General features: G+C 40.1%; 1 non-coding gene across 1 annotated transcript; it reads right to left on the bottom strand.

Moving 5' to 3' along the window:
- Positions 1-2,200: 2,200 nt before the first annotated feature.
- LOC148553388 (small nucleolar RNA R71) lies at positions 2,201-2,304 on the bottom strand. The gene has a single exon (XR_015892525.1). It is a non-coding gene; the product is annotated as a small nucleolar RNA R71 (small nucleolar RNA).
- Between the last annotated feature and the right edge of the window lie 11,802 nt (positions 2,305-14,106).

The following is a 14,106-nucleotide window of genomic DNA, read 5'->3' as shown; positions in this document are numbered from 1 at the left end:
CTCCTGGGTTGCTTTCTTCCATTTCCACGTTTAAGTTTCAGTTTAACCTTAAACAGAAACTTAAACTTCAACTTAAACGCCACTTTTTGAAAGGGGTTTCTGGGCCAAATATATTGAAGTTTAAGTTAGCATTTGAGCACAAACATTAACTTGAACGTATTATGGTATGAAACCCAATTGAATATCATGGTTTATGGGATTGGGCCTGAAGAATTGATGAGTCTGGAGCTTTAATTTGTTGAGTCTTGTGTCATTACTTGTTTATCACTAAGTTTGCTCAATGAATGTTACAGAATTGGATCACAGCCTCATCAGAATTATGGACCATAAACCCAAAGCAAAAGGAATTCAGGGAAAGGCCTCAAAGCCCAAGAAACACAACAGAAGCTCAATTTAGAAAGTGTATAAATAGGATAGAATTTAAGTTAGAGAGAGTTTTTTTGGAGACACAGAGAACTTTGGATCATTTTCCTTTAGTTTTGTAATTGAATTCAGAGCTATGACTCACTAAACCCCTTTCATTGGGTTAGGGAGCTCTATTGTAATTCAATGAATCAATAATAGTTTTATCTTCTTCTTCAATCTTTTCTCTTGAATTTTGTTAGAAAGCTTCTCGATCTAATTCCATTGGGTAGTTGTCTTGGGAAAGAAACTACCCATAATTGGAATCCTTCGGAACCTTGGGAAAGGAATGGAGGATTCATGCTAGAGAAGCTTTCTCACAGTGAATTGGATTGGGGTTTGGATGGATATTGTGACATGTAATCCTACCAAATTGTGGTTCATGAAACTGTGTGGTATAATCAGTGATCGAGCATCATCTCTTCTTATGAACAATTAAACCAAGGGATTGGGAATTTGTTTGTTTTTAGAGAGAATTGGTGAGCCAAGGGATTGGGATCCAATCATATAAGATTGCCAAGCAAAATTCAATGAATGCATTGGTTGAGGAAGGGATAAAAGTTGTTTTGATTCGGAGATCTCAATATCTCCTAACACCCAATGAAATCCCCATTTCTGATTTACCACTTTCTCTTTACATTCTGCAATTAAATTCATGCAATCACCCCCATCCCTTTTAATTTCAGCAATTTAGCTTCTCGCTCTTTAATTCATGCAATTTTACATTTCGCAATTCTCATCTAAATCTTGATTCCGCTCAACTAGAACATACTTCTAATCCGAATTGCTCACTCAACCAATCCTTGTGGGATTCGACCTCACTCTATTGTGAGTTTTTACTTGACGATAACCGGTGCACTTGCCGGAAGGAATTTTGCCGATCGTGCAATTTCCTAAATCGTAGCATAACAAGTTTATGCACATCAAGTTTATGGCGCCGTTGCCGGGGATTGGTTTTCGATTGACAATTCTCAAATTGGAAGTTAACTAGATTGAGCATTTTTTTTTTGTTGTTTTGATAATTTAGTTCAAGTTACTTGTTGAATTTCAATTTCTGCACTCTGTTACATGCTTTCTTTCTTTATGCCTTTAAATTCAAGCAACTAACTCACTGACTCACTAACTATTTGAATTAATTCCTCAACTGCTCTAACCATACTCTTCCATTAACCAAGAGTATTTCACTTGTTTGGTGCCTGTGCTGTGTTCTTGTATGACAGGTAGGAGAGGAGAGACATCAACTCCTCCATATACCGAACCAGAGAGGACCCTTCATAGACTTAGAAGGGAAGCAAGAGGGAAGAGAGTACTGAGAGAAGAGGAATCTGAAGGAGAATCTGAGGACAATTTTGAGGAAGCTCTAGATCTCAACATGGATAGAGAAGTTCACAACCATGAGAGAGCTGATGGAAACAATGTCATTCCCGAGAGGAGGGTTCTTAGTTCATACATAAACCCAACCTCTGGGAATTGTGGTAGCAGCATTCAGAAACCACCGATTCAGGCCAACAATTTTGAACTCAAACCACAGCTAATATCACTTGTGGAGGATCATTGTTCATTTGGTGGGAGTGCTAACGAAGATCCAAACCAACATCTCACAAAATTCCTGAGAATTTACGACACTGTGAAGTCCAATGGAGTCCAGGAAGATACCTATAAACTGCTCTTGTTCCCATTTTCACTTAGGGACAAGGCAGCTAAGTGGCTGGAATCATTCCCAAGGGGGAGCCTAACAACCTGGGATGAGGTGGAAAGCAAGTTTCTGGCACGTTTCTACCCCCCACAAAAGGTCAATAGGCTTCGATCTGAGGTTCAGACTTTTAGACAACAAGATGGTGAAACTCTCTACGAGGCATGGGAGAGATTCAAGGATTTGACAAGGAAATGCCCACCAGACATGTTCCATGACTGGGTGCAATTGCATATTTTCTATGATGGACTTTCTTATGAATCAAGGAAGGCTGTAGACCATTCATCAGGAGGTTCATTGAACAGGAAAAAGACTGTGGAAGAAGCCATTGAAGTGATTGAGACAGTGGCTGAGAATGAGTACTACTATGCTTCAGAGAGACACAACACTAAGGGAGTCATGGAGCTGAACCATGTTGATACAATTTTAGCCCAAAACAAGGTGTTTGCCAAGCAACTAGCAGAGCTCACCAGGAAATTAGAAACAAAGCAAGTGGCTGCAATACACACACAAGATCAAGAGGAAGTAAGCACTGAAGGAGGTGATTGGGAAGAGGCCAACTATGTGGGAAACCAACAAAGGCAATCATATGATCCACATTCCAACACTTACAACCCAGGATGGAAAAACCACCCAAACTTTGGGTGGGGGAACCAACAAACCCAACCACAAAACCACAAACCTTACAACCACAACCAACATAACAATTCCACATACCAAAAATCTAACCAAAGATCATACCAAACCATACAAAACACTTACTCTCAACCACCATATCATGGCCAAAATAATCAACCTGCCCAACCTAATCCGAGCCAACAATTTCAAGATCAATTAAACAGGATAGAAGGAATGCTTGCAACCATGAGTCAAGACATAACCGAATTGAAAGCTTTTAAGGAAGAAGTAAATTCTAACCTGCAAAACCAAGGAGCTGCCATCCAGAAGCTAGAAAATCAAATTGTGTATTTGTCTAAGCAAACCCCTGGGCCAAGCGTTTCTCATGCTGCCAAGGCTATTGCAAGGGAAGAATGTAAGGCCATAACCCTCAGAAGTGGAAAAAAGCTAAAGGAGATCTCAAAGGAAACTACAGAGGATGAAGCAAAGGAAAATGTGAGAGACAAGGAACAAGGAAAATCTTTTACACCGTCTGCAACAAAAGAAAAAGAAAAAGAGGTCCTGAAGCCTTATACACCTAAAGCACCATATCCTCAACGTTTGATGAAAAGTGAAAAGGATGGCCAATTCTCCAGGTTCTTGGAGATTTTCAAGAAGCTTCAAATCAACATTCCGTTTGCTGAGGCAATAGAGCAAATGCCACTCTATGCAAAATTCTTAAAGGAATTAATGACTAAGAAGAGAAGCTGGAGAAATGAGGAAACTGTGTTGTTGACTGAAGAATGCAGTGCCATCATTCAACACAAATTGCCTCAGAAATTGAAGGATCCAGACAGTTTCTAAATCCCTTGCATCATAGGAGAAGTCATGGTGGAGAAGGCCTTGTGTGACTTAGGGGCCAGTATCAATTTGATGTCTCTAACAATGATGAGAAGAATGAAGATTGAGGAAGCCAAACCAACAAGAATGGCCCTCCAATTGGCAGATCGAACTTTTAAATTCCCTCATGGGATAGTTGAGGATTTGTTGGTGAAAGTGGGAGATTTTATATTTCCTGCTGATTTTGTGGTGTTAGATATGGAGGAAGAAGCCAAAGCTTCAATAATTCTGGGAAGACCCTTCCTGGCTACTGCTGGAGCCATCATAGATGTACAAAAGGGTGAACTCACTCTTAGACTACATGACGAGAAATTGGTGTTTAACGTATTCAAGGCAATGAGCTATCCATCAGAATCACTAAAGGAATGCATGAGGGTGGATGTAGTGGACATTGCAATACAAGAAACCTTTGAGGAAATAACAAAGGTAGTGGCAGAGGAGGAGTTCACCAAGGATATTGAAGTTAGTGACATCAAGGCTGCTGAAACAACCATGCCAAGCATGCCAGAGAGAGTGAAAGAAGAGAAGGAAGCACCAAAACCTGAGCTCAAAGCATTGCCCCCTAATCTCAAGTATGCATACTTGGGTAGTGATGAGAGCCATCCTGTTATCATTAGCTCTGCCCTGAGCCAAGAACAGGAAGAAGAATTGATCAAGGTGCTACAAACTCATCAAGATGCCATTGGATGGACCCTAGCTGATTTGAAGGGGATAAGTTCATCCATATGCATGCATAAAATCTTGTTAGAAGAGGATGCTAGACCCTCCATTCAAGCTCAGAGAAGATTGAATCCCGTCATGAAAGAAGTGGTGCAAAAGGAGGTCATGAAGTTATGGCAGGCAGGGGTAATCTACCCCATTTCTGATAGCCCATGGGTTAGTCCCATCCATGTAGTTCCCAAGAAAGGTGGCATAACTGTGGTGCCAAATGAGAGGAACGAACTCATACCCACAAGAACTGTCACTGGGTGGAGGATGTGCATAGACTACAGGAAGCTCAATGAAGCCACCAGAAAAGATCATTTCCCACTCCCATTCATGGATCAGATGCTTGAAAGGCTTGCAGGACATGCTTACTATTGCTTTCTGGATGGATACTCAGGCTATAATCAGATAGTAGTTGATCCTAGAGATCAAGAGAAAACATCATTTGTTTGTCCATATGGAGTTTTTGCTTATAGACGCATGCCCTTTGGATTGTGCAATGCACCTGCCACTTTCCAAAGATGCATGCTGTCCATCTTTTCGGACATGATTGAAAAATTTATTGAGGTTTTCATGGATGATTTTTTTGTGTTTGGAGATTCTTTTCCTAGCTGCCTACACCACCTTGCCTTGGTGGTTAAGAGATGCCAAGAGACCAACCTAGTATTAAACTGGGAAAAGTGTCATTTCATGGTCACAGAAGGAATAGTCCTTGGCCACAAAATCTCTAATAGAGGCATTGAGGTGGACAGAGCTAAGGTGGAACTCATTGAAAAACTACCTCCACCAAGTAATGTCAAAGCAGTTAGGAGTTTTTTGGGACACGCTGGCTTTTACAGAAGGTTTATTAGAGACTTTTCTAAAATAGCCAAACCTTTGAGTAACTTGCTTGTCTCTGATACACCCTTTGTATTTGATAAAAATTGCATGCTAGCCTATGAACTTTTGAAGCAAAAACTTTCCTCTGCACCTATCATTGCCCCACCTGATTGGAACTTACCTTTTGAACTGATGTGTGATGCATCAGACCTTGCTATTGGGGCAGTGTTAGGACAAAGGAAAGACAATTTGGTACATGTGATTTATTATGCCAGTAAAGTCTTGAATGATAACCAAAGGAATTACACAACCACTGAAAAAGAACTCTTGGCAATAGTCTTTGCATTTGAAAAATTTAGATCCTATCTCATTGGATCTAAAGTCATTGTCTTCACTGATCATTCAGCTTTAAAATACTTACTTGCTAAACAAGAATCCAAACCAAGACTTATTAGATGGGTTCTTTTGTTGCAGGAATTTGACATAGAAGTCAAAGACAAGAAGGGTGTAGAGAACAAGGTGGCAGACCATTTATCAAGGATACCATGTGAAGAAGGAAGCGCACAAAGCACACATATAAATGAGTGCTTTCCTGATGAACAACTCATGGTGATTCACAAAGCACCCTGGTTTGCAGACATAGCAAACTTCAAGGCCACTGGGAGTTTGCCGTTGGAATTTAACAAGCATCAAAGGAAGAAATTGGTAAATGATGCCAAATACTTCATCTGGGACGAACCATACTTGTTCAAAAAATGTTCGGATGGCATACTCAGAAGATGCATATCAGAGGAAGAAGGAAGGGAAGTCTTATGGGACTGCCATGGCTCCACTTATGGAGGACATTTTGCAGGAGAAAGAACAGCAGCTAAGGTGTTGCAGTGTGGTTTTTATTGGCCCACTATCTTCAAGGATGCAAAGGAACTAGTGAAGCACTGCCATGAATGCCAGAAAGCGGGGAACCTGCCAAGAAGAAATGAAATGCCACAACAATTCATTCTGGAACTTGAATTGTTTGATGTATGGGGGATAGATTTCATGGGACCCTTTCCCACCTCATACTCAAATAATTACATTCTTGTGGCAGTAGACTATGTCTCTAAATGGGTTGAAGCAATAGCAACTCCAACCAATGATAATAAGGTAGTCATGAACTTCCTCAGAAAACACATTTTTTGCCGTTTTGGGGTTCCAAGAACAATCATCAATGATGGAGGAAGCCACTTCTGCAACAAACCATTAGAGACATTGCTTCTAAAATATGGAGTCAAACACAAGGTAGCCACACTATACCATCCACAGACAAGTGGGCAAGCCGAAATATCTAATAGGGAACTCAAAAGAATCCTGGAAAAGACTGTGGGAACTTCAAGGAAGGACTGGTCGATTAAGCTAGATGATGCTCTTTGGGCATATAGGACAGCTTTCAAAACACCAATTGGAATGTCTCCTTACCAACTAGTATATGGAAAAGCTTGCCATTTGCCACTGGAGTTGGAGCACAAGGCATTCTGGGCCTTGAAACTCTTGAACTTAGACAGCAAAGCTGCTGGAGAAAGAAGGATGTTGCAAATTCAAGAGTTGGAAGAATTCAGAGCTGAAGCTTATGAGAATGCCAAAATTTACAAAGAAAGAGCAAAGAAGAAGCATGACAGTAACATAGCCCCAAGGAAATTTGAAGAAGGACAAAAAGTATTGCTCTACAATTCTAGGCTGAAGCTATTTCCAGGAAAGCTAAAATCAAGGTGGTCTGGACCATTCCTTGTCACCAAGGTCTCCCAATATGGACAAGTAGAAATCATGGAAGAAAAGTCACAACGAACCTTCACTGTGAATGGTCAAAGACTCAAACATTACTTGGGAGATGTGGAGGAGAAGGACAAAGTTAAATATCACCTCAACTGAGGAAGCTGACCGTCAAGCTAGTGACGTTAAAGAAGCGCTTGTTGGGAGGCAACCCAACCTGAGGTAATACCCCTTTGCTGTTTCTTTTATTTGTTTCAATAAAAAGGGTGAAGTAGTTTCTGTGCATTGCAAAGAATTAAGTTTGGTGTTTCACACCAAACAATGAATTCGTGGATCAATAATTCAAAGGGGAATGTGTGACTCTAAGTTTGGTGTTCCACCATAAAGATCAACTGAACACAACAACCTTTGAATTATATGGAAGAAACAACCATTCTAAGCAGTCACAGAAATGCTTAAAACCCTTAGCAGCAACTTCATTCCAAGGAGAACTCAAGGATTCAAAGAACAGAGGAGTAAGTAGGAGACTAAGTTTGGTGTTCACACACCAACTTAAGACTCAGACACTTGCCCATACATAGTTGAGCTAACCACTCAAGTGCTTGAGAAGCAAGCAACTTCATCACTCTTTGCAGGAAAGGAAACAAGGATCTGAGAAAGAACATGAAGCAACAATTAGGAGAAGAAGGAGAAATCAAATTGTTTCCTGGCAACAAAGAGAAAACAAGAAATTTCACAAGGTGGTGGTGTTCCTTGACCATTCTTTAAAAGGCAAACAAAAGCATGCTTGTTCTGGTTTAAACTGTAATTATTGAATCTTCTGGAATGTGAAGTTTTTAGTATGAGTGTCTGTTTACTGCTTTGAATAAAGTGAATACCTAGATGTTTGGATATAACTTCACCTTCTTAAACAAATGCTTGCCATGCTTGTTCTGTTTCCAAAAATAAAAGAAAAGTTTGAACAAAAGTAACTTGGCTCAATTAGTGACAAATCAAGTAGAATTAAGTGGTGGTATGCATGCTTGATTATTTAGTCAGATCACTGGAAATAGAGTGTAGAATTATCATTTTTTGTGTAGAAATTGAAAACTGTCTATGGATCTTAATGAATAAATATCTTTGGCCATGAAAAAGAAAGAAAAAGAAGAAGAAAAAGCCACTGAAAAAGGGCAACCAAAAAGCAAAAAAATTGAGAAAATAAGCTAGGCACCAATGGTTTGAACTTCTGAGACAAATGCCTGTGGTGTTTATGTATTAAGGATATGCTTGGATGAATAGGTTCTGAGGAGTGTTTCAACACTTGGTAACTTGGGTTAACTAACCCGGGATTATCAACCAAAAGTCCATTATCAAGAGCAACCTAAATACAAAACATTTAGTCACACAAAGAGGTGCTGGGCACCAATGTCTCAAGAAGAAATGTGAACTAAAATGCCTGGAGTGGATATGTGTAGTGCACTGATAAGAAAAAGAAAATGCCAAAGGCTTGTGCAACACATGACACTAAGCAAACAAGGAGCAAAGGAGCTCTAAGAAAAAAGAAAAGAAAAACAAAGAAGAGAAAAGTGCCAAGGACATAAGAATAACAAGAGGCCATAGCAGTGTTTGATGGATGCAATGAAAAAGTGATAATCTTACCTGATAAGAATGAAAAAGTGATACTGCAACTTTCTGCATAAAACCCTTCTGATGAACTTCAAATGCTTGCTAATATAGCCAATGTAATTGCTTTCTGTTTCATACTTTCTTCTCAAATACCTCAGGACTTGCTTAGGGACAAGCAAGTATTAAGTTTGGTGTTGTGATGCCAAGGCATCTTAGGCTAGTTTCACTAGCATTTTTCTGTTAGTTTTAGTTGTTTTATGCATTTTCTTGAGCTTAAAGTAACCAAGAATGGTTAAATGAATAACAAAGCAATGAACCATCCAAACAGTATGATTTTGATGCAAATTCCATGAGTTTTTAGTTATATTACTTGAATGCTATGAATGGAAGATTTCTCATGAAATTTTGCAAGACTTTGATGCAATTGTTTGGATGATTTCAGGGAAGAAGAGGCTAGGCAAGGAAGCAAAAAAATCAATAAAGGAAGCTTGAATATCACATGTGGAGTTTAAGTTCCAGTTTAAGCTTAAACTGGAGCTTAAACGCTAGAATCATGAAGGCTAAGAAATGCTGGAACTGGCGTTTAACCTCCAGTTTAACCTTAAACTGGAAGTTAAACGCCAGAATGAGAATTTCACCAAGGGAGCATTTCCACGTTTAAGCTCCAGTTTAACCTTAAACTGGAGCTTAAACGTGTTCGACACAATTCTCACCAGGAAGCATTTCCACGTTTAACCTCCAGTTTAACCTTAAACTGGAGGTTAAACGCCAGAAGTAAGAAAGGCACCAGGAGCATTTCCACGTTTAAGCTCCAGTTTAACCTTAAACTGGAGCTTAAACGTGTTCGACTATTTCCCTCCTCCAGGGTTGCTTTCTCATCTCCACGTTTAAGCTTCAGTTTAACCTTAAACTGAAGCTTAAACGTGTTCGACTATTTCTCTCCTCCAGGGTTGCTTTCTCATTTCCACGTTTAAGCTTCAGTTTAACCTTAAACTGAAGCTTAAACGTGTTCGACCCAATTGCTCCTCCAAGGTTGCTTTCTTCATTTCCACGTTTAAGCTTTAGTTTAACCTTAAACTGAAGCTTAAACGTGTTCGACATTTCACACTCCTGGGTTGCTTTCTTCCATTTCCACGTTTAAGTTTCAGTTTAACCTTAAACTGAAACTTAAACTTCAACTTAAACGCCACTTTTTGAAAGGGGTTTCTGGGCCAAATATATTGAAGTTTAAGTTAGCATTTGAGCACAAACATTAACTTGAACGTATTATGGTATGAAACCCAATTGAATATCATGGTTTATGGGATTGGGCCTGAAGAATTGATGAGTCTGGAGCTTTAATTTGTTGAGTCTTGTGTCATTACTTGTTTATCACTATGTTTGCTCAATGAATGTTACAGAATTGGATCACAGCCTCATCAGAATTATGGACCATAAACCCAAAGCAAAAGGAATTCAGGGAAAGGCCTCAAAGCCCAAGAAACACAACAGAAGCTCAATTTAGAAAGTGTATAAATAGGATAGAATTTAAGTTAGAGAGAGTTTTTTTGGAGACACAGAGAACTTTGGATCATTTTCCTTTAGTTTTGTAATTGAATTCAGAGCTATGACTCACTAAACCCCTTTCATTGGGTTAGGGAGCTCTATTGTAATTCAATGAATCAATAATAGTTTTATCTTCTTCTTCAATCTTTTCTCTTGAATTTTGTTAGAAAGCTTCTCGATCTAATTCCATTGGGTAGTTGTCTTGGGAAAGAAACTACCCATAATTGGAATCCTTCGGAACCTTGGGAAAGGAATGGAGGATTCATGCTAGAGAAGCTTTCTCACAGTGAATTGGATTGGGGTTTGGATGGATATTGTGACATGTAATCCTACCAAATTGTGGTTCATGAAACTGTGTGGTATAATCAGTGATCGAGCATCATCTCTTCTTATGAACAATTAAACCAAGGGATTGGGAATTTGTTTGTTTTTAGAGAGAATTGGTGAGCCAAGGGATTGGGATCCAATCATATAAGATTGCCAAGCAAAATTCAATGAATGCATTGGTTGAGGAAGGGATAAAAGTTGTTTTGATTTGGAGATCTCAATATCTCCTAACACCCAATGAAATCCCCATTTCTGATTTACCACTTTCTCTTTACATTCTGCAATTAAATTCATGCAATCACCCCCATCCCTTTTAATTTCAGCAATTTAGCTTCTCGCTCTTTAATTCATGCAATTTTACATTCCGCAATTCTCATCTAAATCTTGATTCCGCTCAACTAGAACATACTTCTAATCCGAATTGCTCACTCAACCAATCCTTGTGGGATTCGACCTCACTCTATTGTGAGTTTTTACTTAACGATAACTGGTGCACTTGCCGGAAGGAATTTTGCCGATCGTGCAATTTCCTAAATCGTAGCATAACAAGTTTATGCGCATCACTATCCCGTCAAGGACTTGCACGAACCCATGTGGAAGAGGGATAATGGTCAAGTTACACTCCCAATCCATTAGGATGAAGAACGAAGATACATCTTAGAATAAAATCAAGCATAGATTGAAATAGAATAGCGATATTATTAATCCATAAGAATCAGCAGAGCTCCTAACCTTAACCTAGGAGGTTAGCGACTCATAGTGTACAATATGATTTTCGTAAATAAAGTGGGGAAGGAAGAAGAAGATGAGGTAGAAGATCCTAAACATGGGTGATCTTTCTCCTAGTGCAAAAATTTATTTCCTGGGCCCACTTGGTGAGTGTTTGGGCTGAGCTAAGGGTGTCTCCATGAGCTAGTACCCTTCTTGGGCATTGAACACCAGCTTTGGACTCCTTTTTGGGCGTTGGACGCCAGCTACTCTCTTTTGGGCGTCCAACGCCAACAAGAGGGTGAAGTGCTGGCGTTGAACGCCAGTTTTAGACCTTCATTTCCAGAGCAAAGTATGGACTATTACATATTGCTAAAAAACCATGGATGTTAGCTTTCCAATGCCATTAAGAGCGCACCATTTGGACTTCTTTAGCTGCAAAAATGCTCCTTCGAGTGCACGGTGTCAGAATCCGACAGCATCTGCAGTCCTTTCTCTGTCTCTGACTCAGACTTCTCCAAAGCTCCTAAATTTCAGCCAAAAATTACCTAAAATCATAAAAAGACACAAGTCAAAGTAGTATCCAAAAATGTGAATTTTTCACTAAAACCTATGAAAATATAATAAAACTTAAACAAAACATAATAAAAACTATATGAAAATGATGCCAAAAAGTGTATAAAACATCCGCTCATCAGTGAGCCACCAGCAGAGTGGTCCAATGACATCTTGGACATCTCAGAGAGGCCATCATAGAAAATCTCCATCATGGTCCAATCTGAGATCATATCAAGGGGCATCTCCTGATCAACTGCTTGTACCTCTCCCATGCTTCATAGAGGGATTTTTCCTCTTTCTGTCTAAACGTCTGGACCTCCACCCTAAGCTTACTCAGCTTCTGAGGTGGAAAGAACTTGGTCAAAAATTCATTAACCACCTTCTCCCATGTGTCCATGCTCTCCTTAGACTGAGAATCCAGCCATAGCCTTCCTCCTGCGAAAAGTGTCATAGATCTGCAGGAAATCAGACATGAACTTGTTGGGGTCCTCCTGCGAGAGTCCATGGAACTGGCAATTCTATTGCACCAAAGTAACCAATTGAGGCTTAAGCTCAAAGTTTTTTGCACCAATGGTAGGGATGGATATGCTGCGCCCATAAAAGTCCGAAGTGGGTGCAGTATAAGAGCCAAGGATTTTCCTTCCATCTCCTCCATCGTTTGGATTGGTTGTCATTATTGTATCTTTGGCTTCTTGCTCTAGAGAGTCTGTGAGATTCCTTCTGGCTCTGTTAGCTTGAGCTTGCTGCAAATGTCGCCTTAAGGTCCTCTCAAGTTTAGGATCAGGATCAAGAAGGGCTTTCTTATCCCTCTTTTTTCTCATAAACAAGAAGAAACAAAACAATAAAAGGAAAAGATGGGAGTCTCTATGTTAGGGTATAGAGGGCTCCCTGTTAGAATACTCTAATAAAGATATCAAATGAGATAGAGTATTCAGAATAGAAATGGGAGGCCTTGTTCAAAAAGTTTTTTTTTTCGAAGAATTTTTGAAAATAAAAGAAAAAGAAAAGTTAAAGAGACACCAAACTTTTAAAATTAAAATAAGATAAAGCAAGATTTGAAAATAAAGACAGAAGATTTGAAAAAGTCAATTAAAGATTTTGAAACTCCATTGATAAACTTCTCACATGTAGTCGCGACCATGTGTTAACGACATCCTTCTTTACTGTGCAATGATTATCACTTGTACCGTCCTCCTCCTTGCTCAAACCCTTAGCTTTACATGTTACTTTCTTCTTCCCTTTTCAGCATGGCCACCAAGAAGGGTAAAGAGAAAGCTACTCCCAAACCACCGGCAAAGAAAGAAACAAAAAGAGCACTAGCTGCAGAGCCATCTTCAACAGCAGTAAAGCCCTCAACAAAGCGAGTCAAGAGGATCATCAAGGTCGATGAAAAAGAGAATGCCTTTCCAGCAAAGGACACTGCGCGGTTCACTAACCGCTACTGTGAGCAGATGTTCCCCATCCTGGCTGAGTGGAACTATAACAATGAGTACCTACTCATCCTCTCGACCCACATTATTGATTTTGTTGAGCCCTGCATTGAGCGAAGACAATGGGGATTCCTACGGAGACAGCCACGGCAGGTTAACCTTTCATGGGTAGTTGAATTCTACTCCAATTTTCACATGCCAACCATGCAGTCTGTCTATGTCCGTCAGAAGCAAGTTTCCATCACTGAAGAGGCCATTCAACGAGATTTAGATCTTCCCCCTATTCCAGAAGGATTGGACGTATTCCAAGAATCCTCATTCAAGCGCCAGTCATACCAATTTGACTGGGACGCTGTTCTCGGAGTTATAGCATAACCTGGCAGCAAATAGATCTATGGATACCATCGATCCCGACCTAAGGGCATATTGGCTTCAGCACTCACCTTGGAGGCTCGAGTATGGGCATAGATAATGTCCCATTACGTCTTTCCGAGAACTCACGAGTCCTCCTTCACTGAAGACATGGTTGTTCTACCCTGGTGTATCCTTATAGACCAGCCTTTTAATTTACAAGACACCTTCAGCATGCTTTGGGACATGTACAAATTGCAGGCAAGCTACCTTTTCCCGCCTTGGTTTCGGATCTAGTCTCAGCAACCGGAGTCTCCCACAGAGCTGGGGACACTAAGGCCATGATTCCATGGGATGATCAGTACGTCCCTAACGGGAAGTACATCAGATCTCCAGCAGCCACTACTAGCCGGCCTACAGAATCGGCCGAAGATATTTCTTCTCCTTCCACATCACAAGCACATTTAATAAACCAACTGCTCCATCAGAGGCAGATAAAGCACTATAGATGCTATCAGGATCTGACCTCCTTACACTCGAAAGAGATTTTCTGGAGCTATAGAAGTCCAAATGGAGCGTTCTCAATGGCTATGGAAAGCTAACATCCAGAGTTTTCCAGCAATGTTTGATAGTCCATACTTTGCTTCAGAATTAAAGGCCAAAACTGGCATTCAACGCCAGCCATCTGCCTTATTCTGGTGTCCAACGCCCAAGGGAGGA

This window comes from Arachis ipaensis, chromosome B7, assembly GCF_059453495.1.
Source record: "Arachis ipaensis isolate K30076 ecotype BB chromosome B7, ASM5945349v1, whole genome shotgun sequence".
NCBI classification, from domain to species: domain Eukaryota; kingdom Viridiplantae; phylum Streptophyta; class Magnoliopsida; order Fabales; family Fabaceae; genus Arachis; species Arachis ipaensis.
This window is presented reverse-complemented; position numbering and strand designations above follow the sequence as displayed.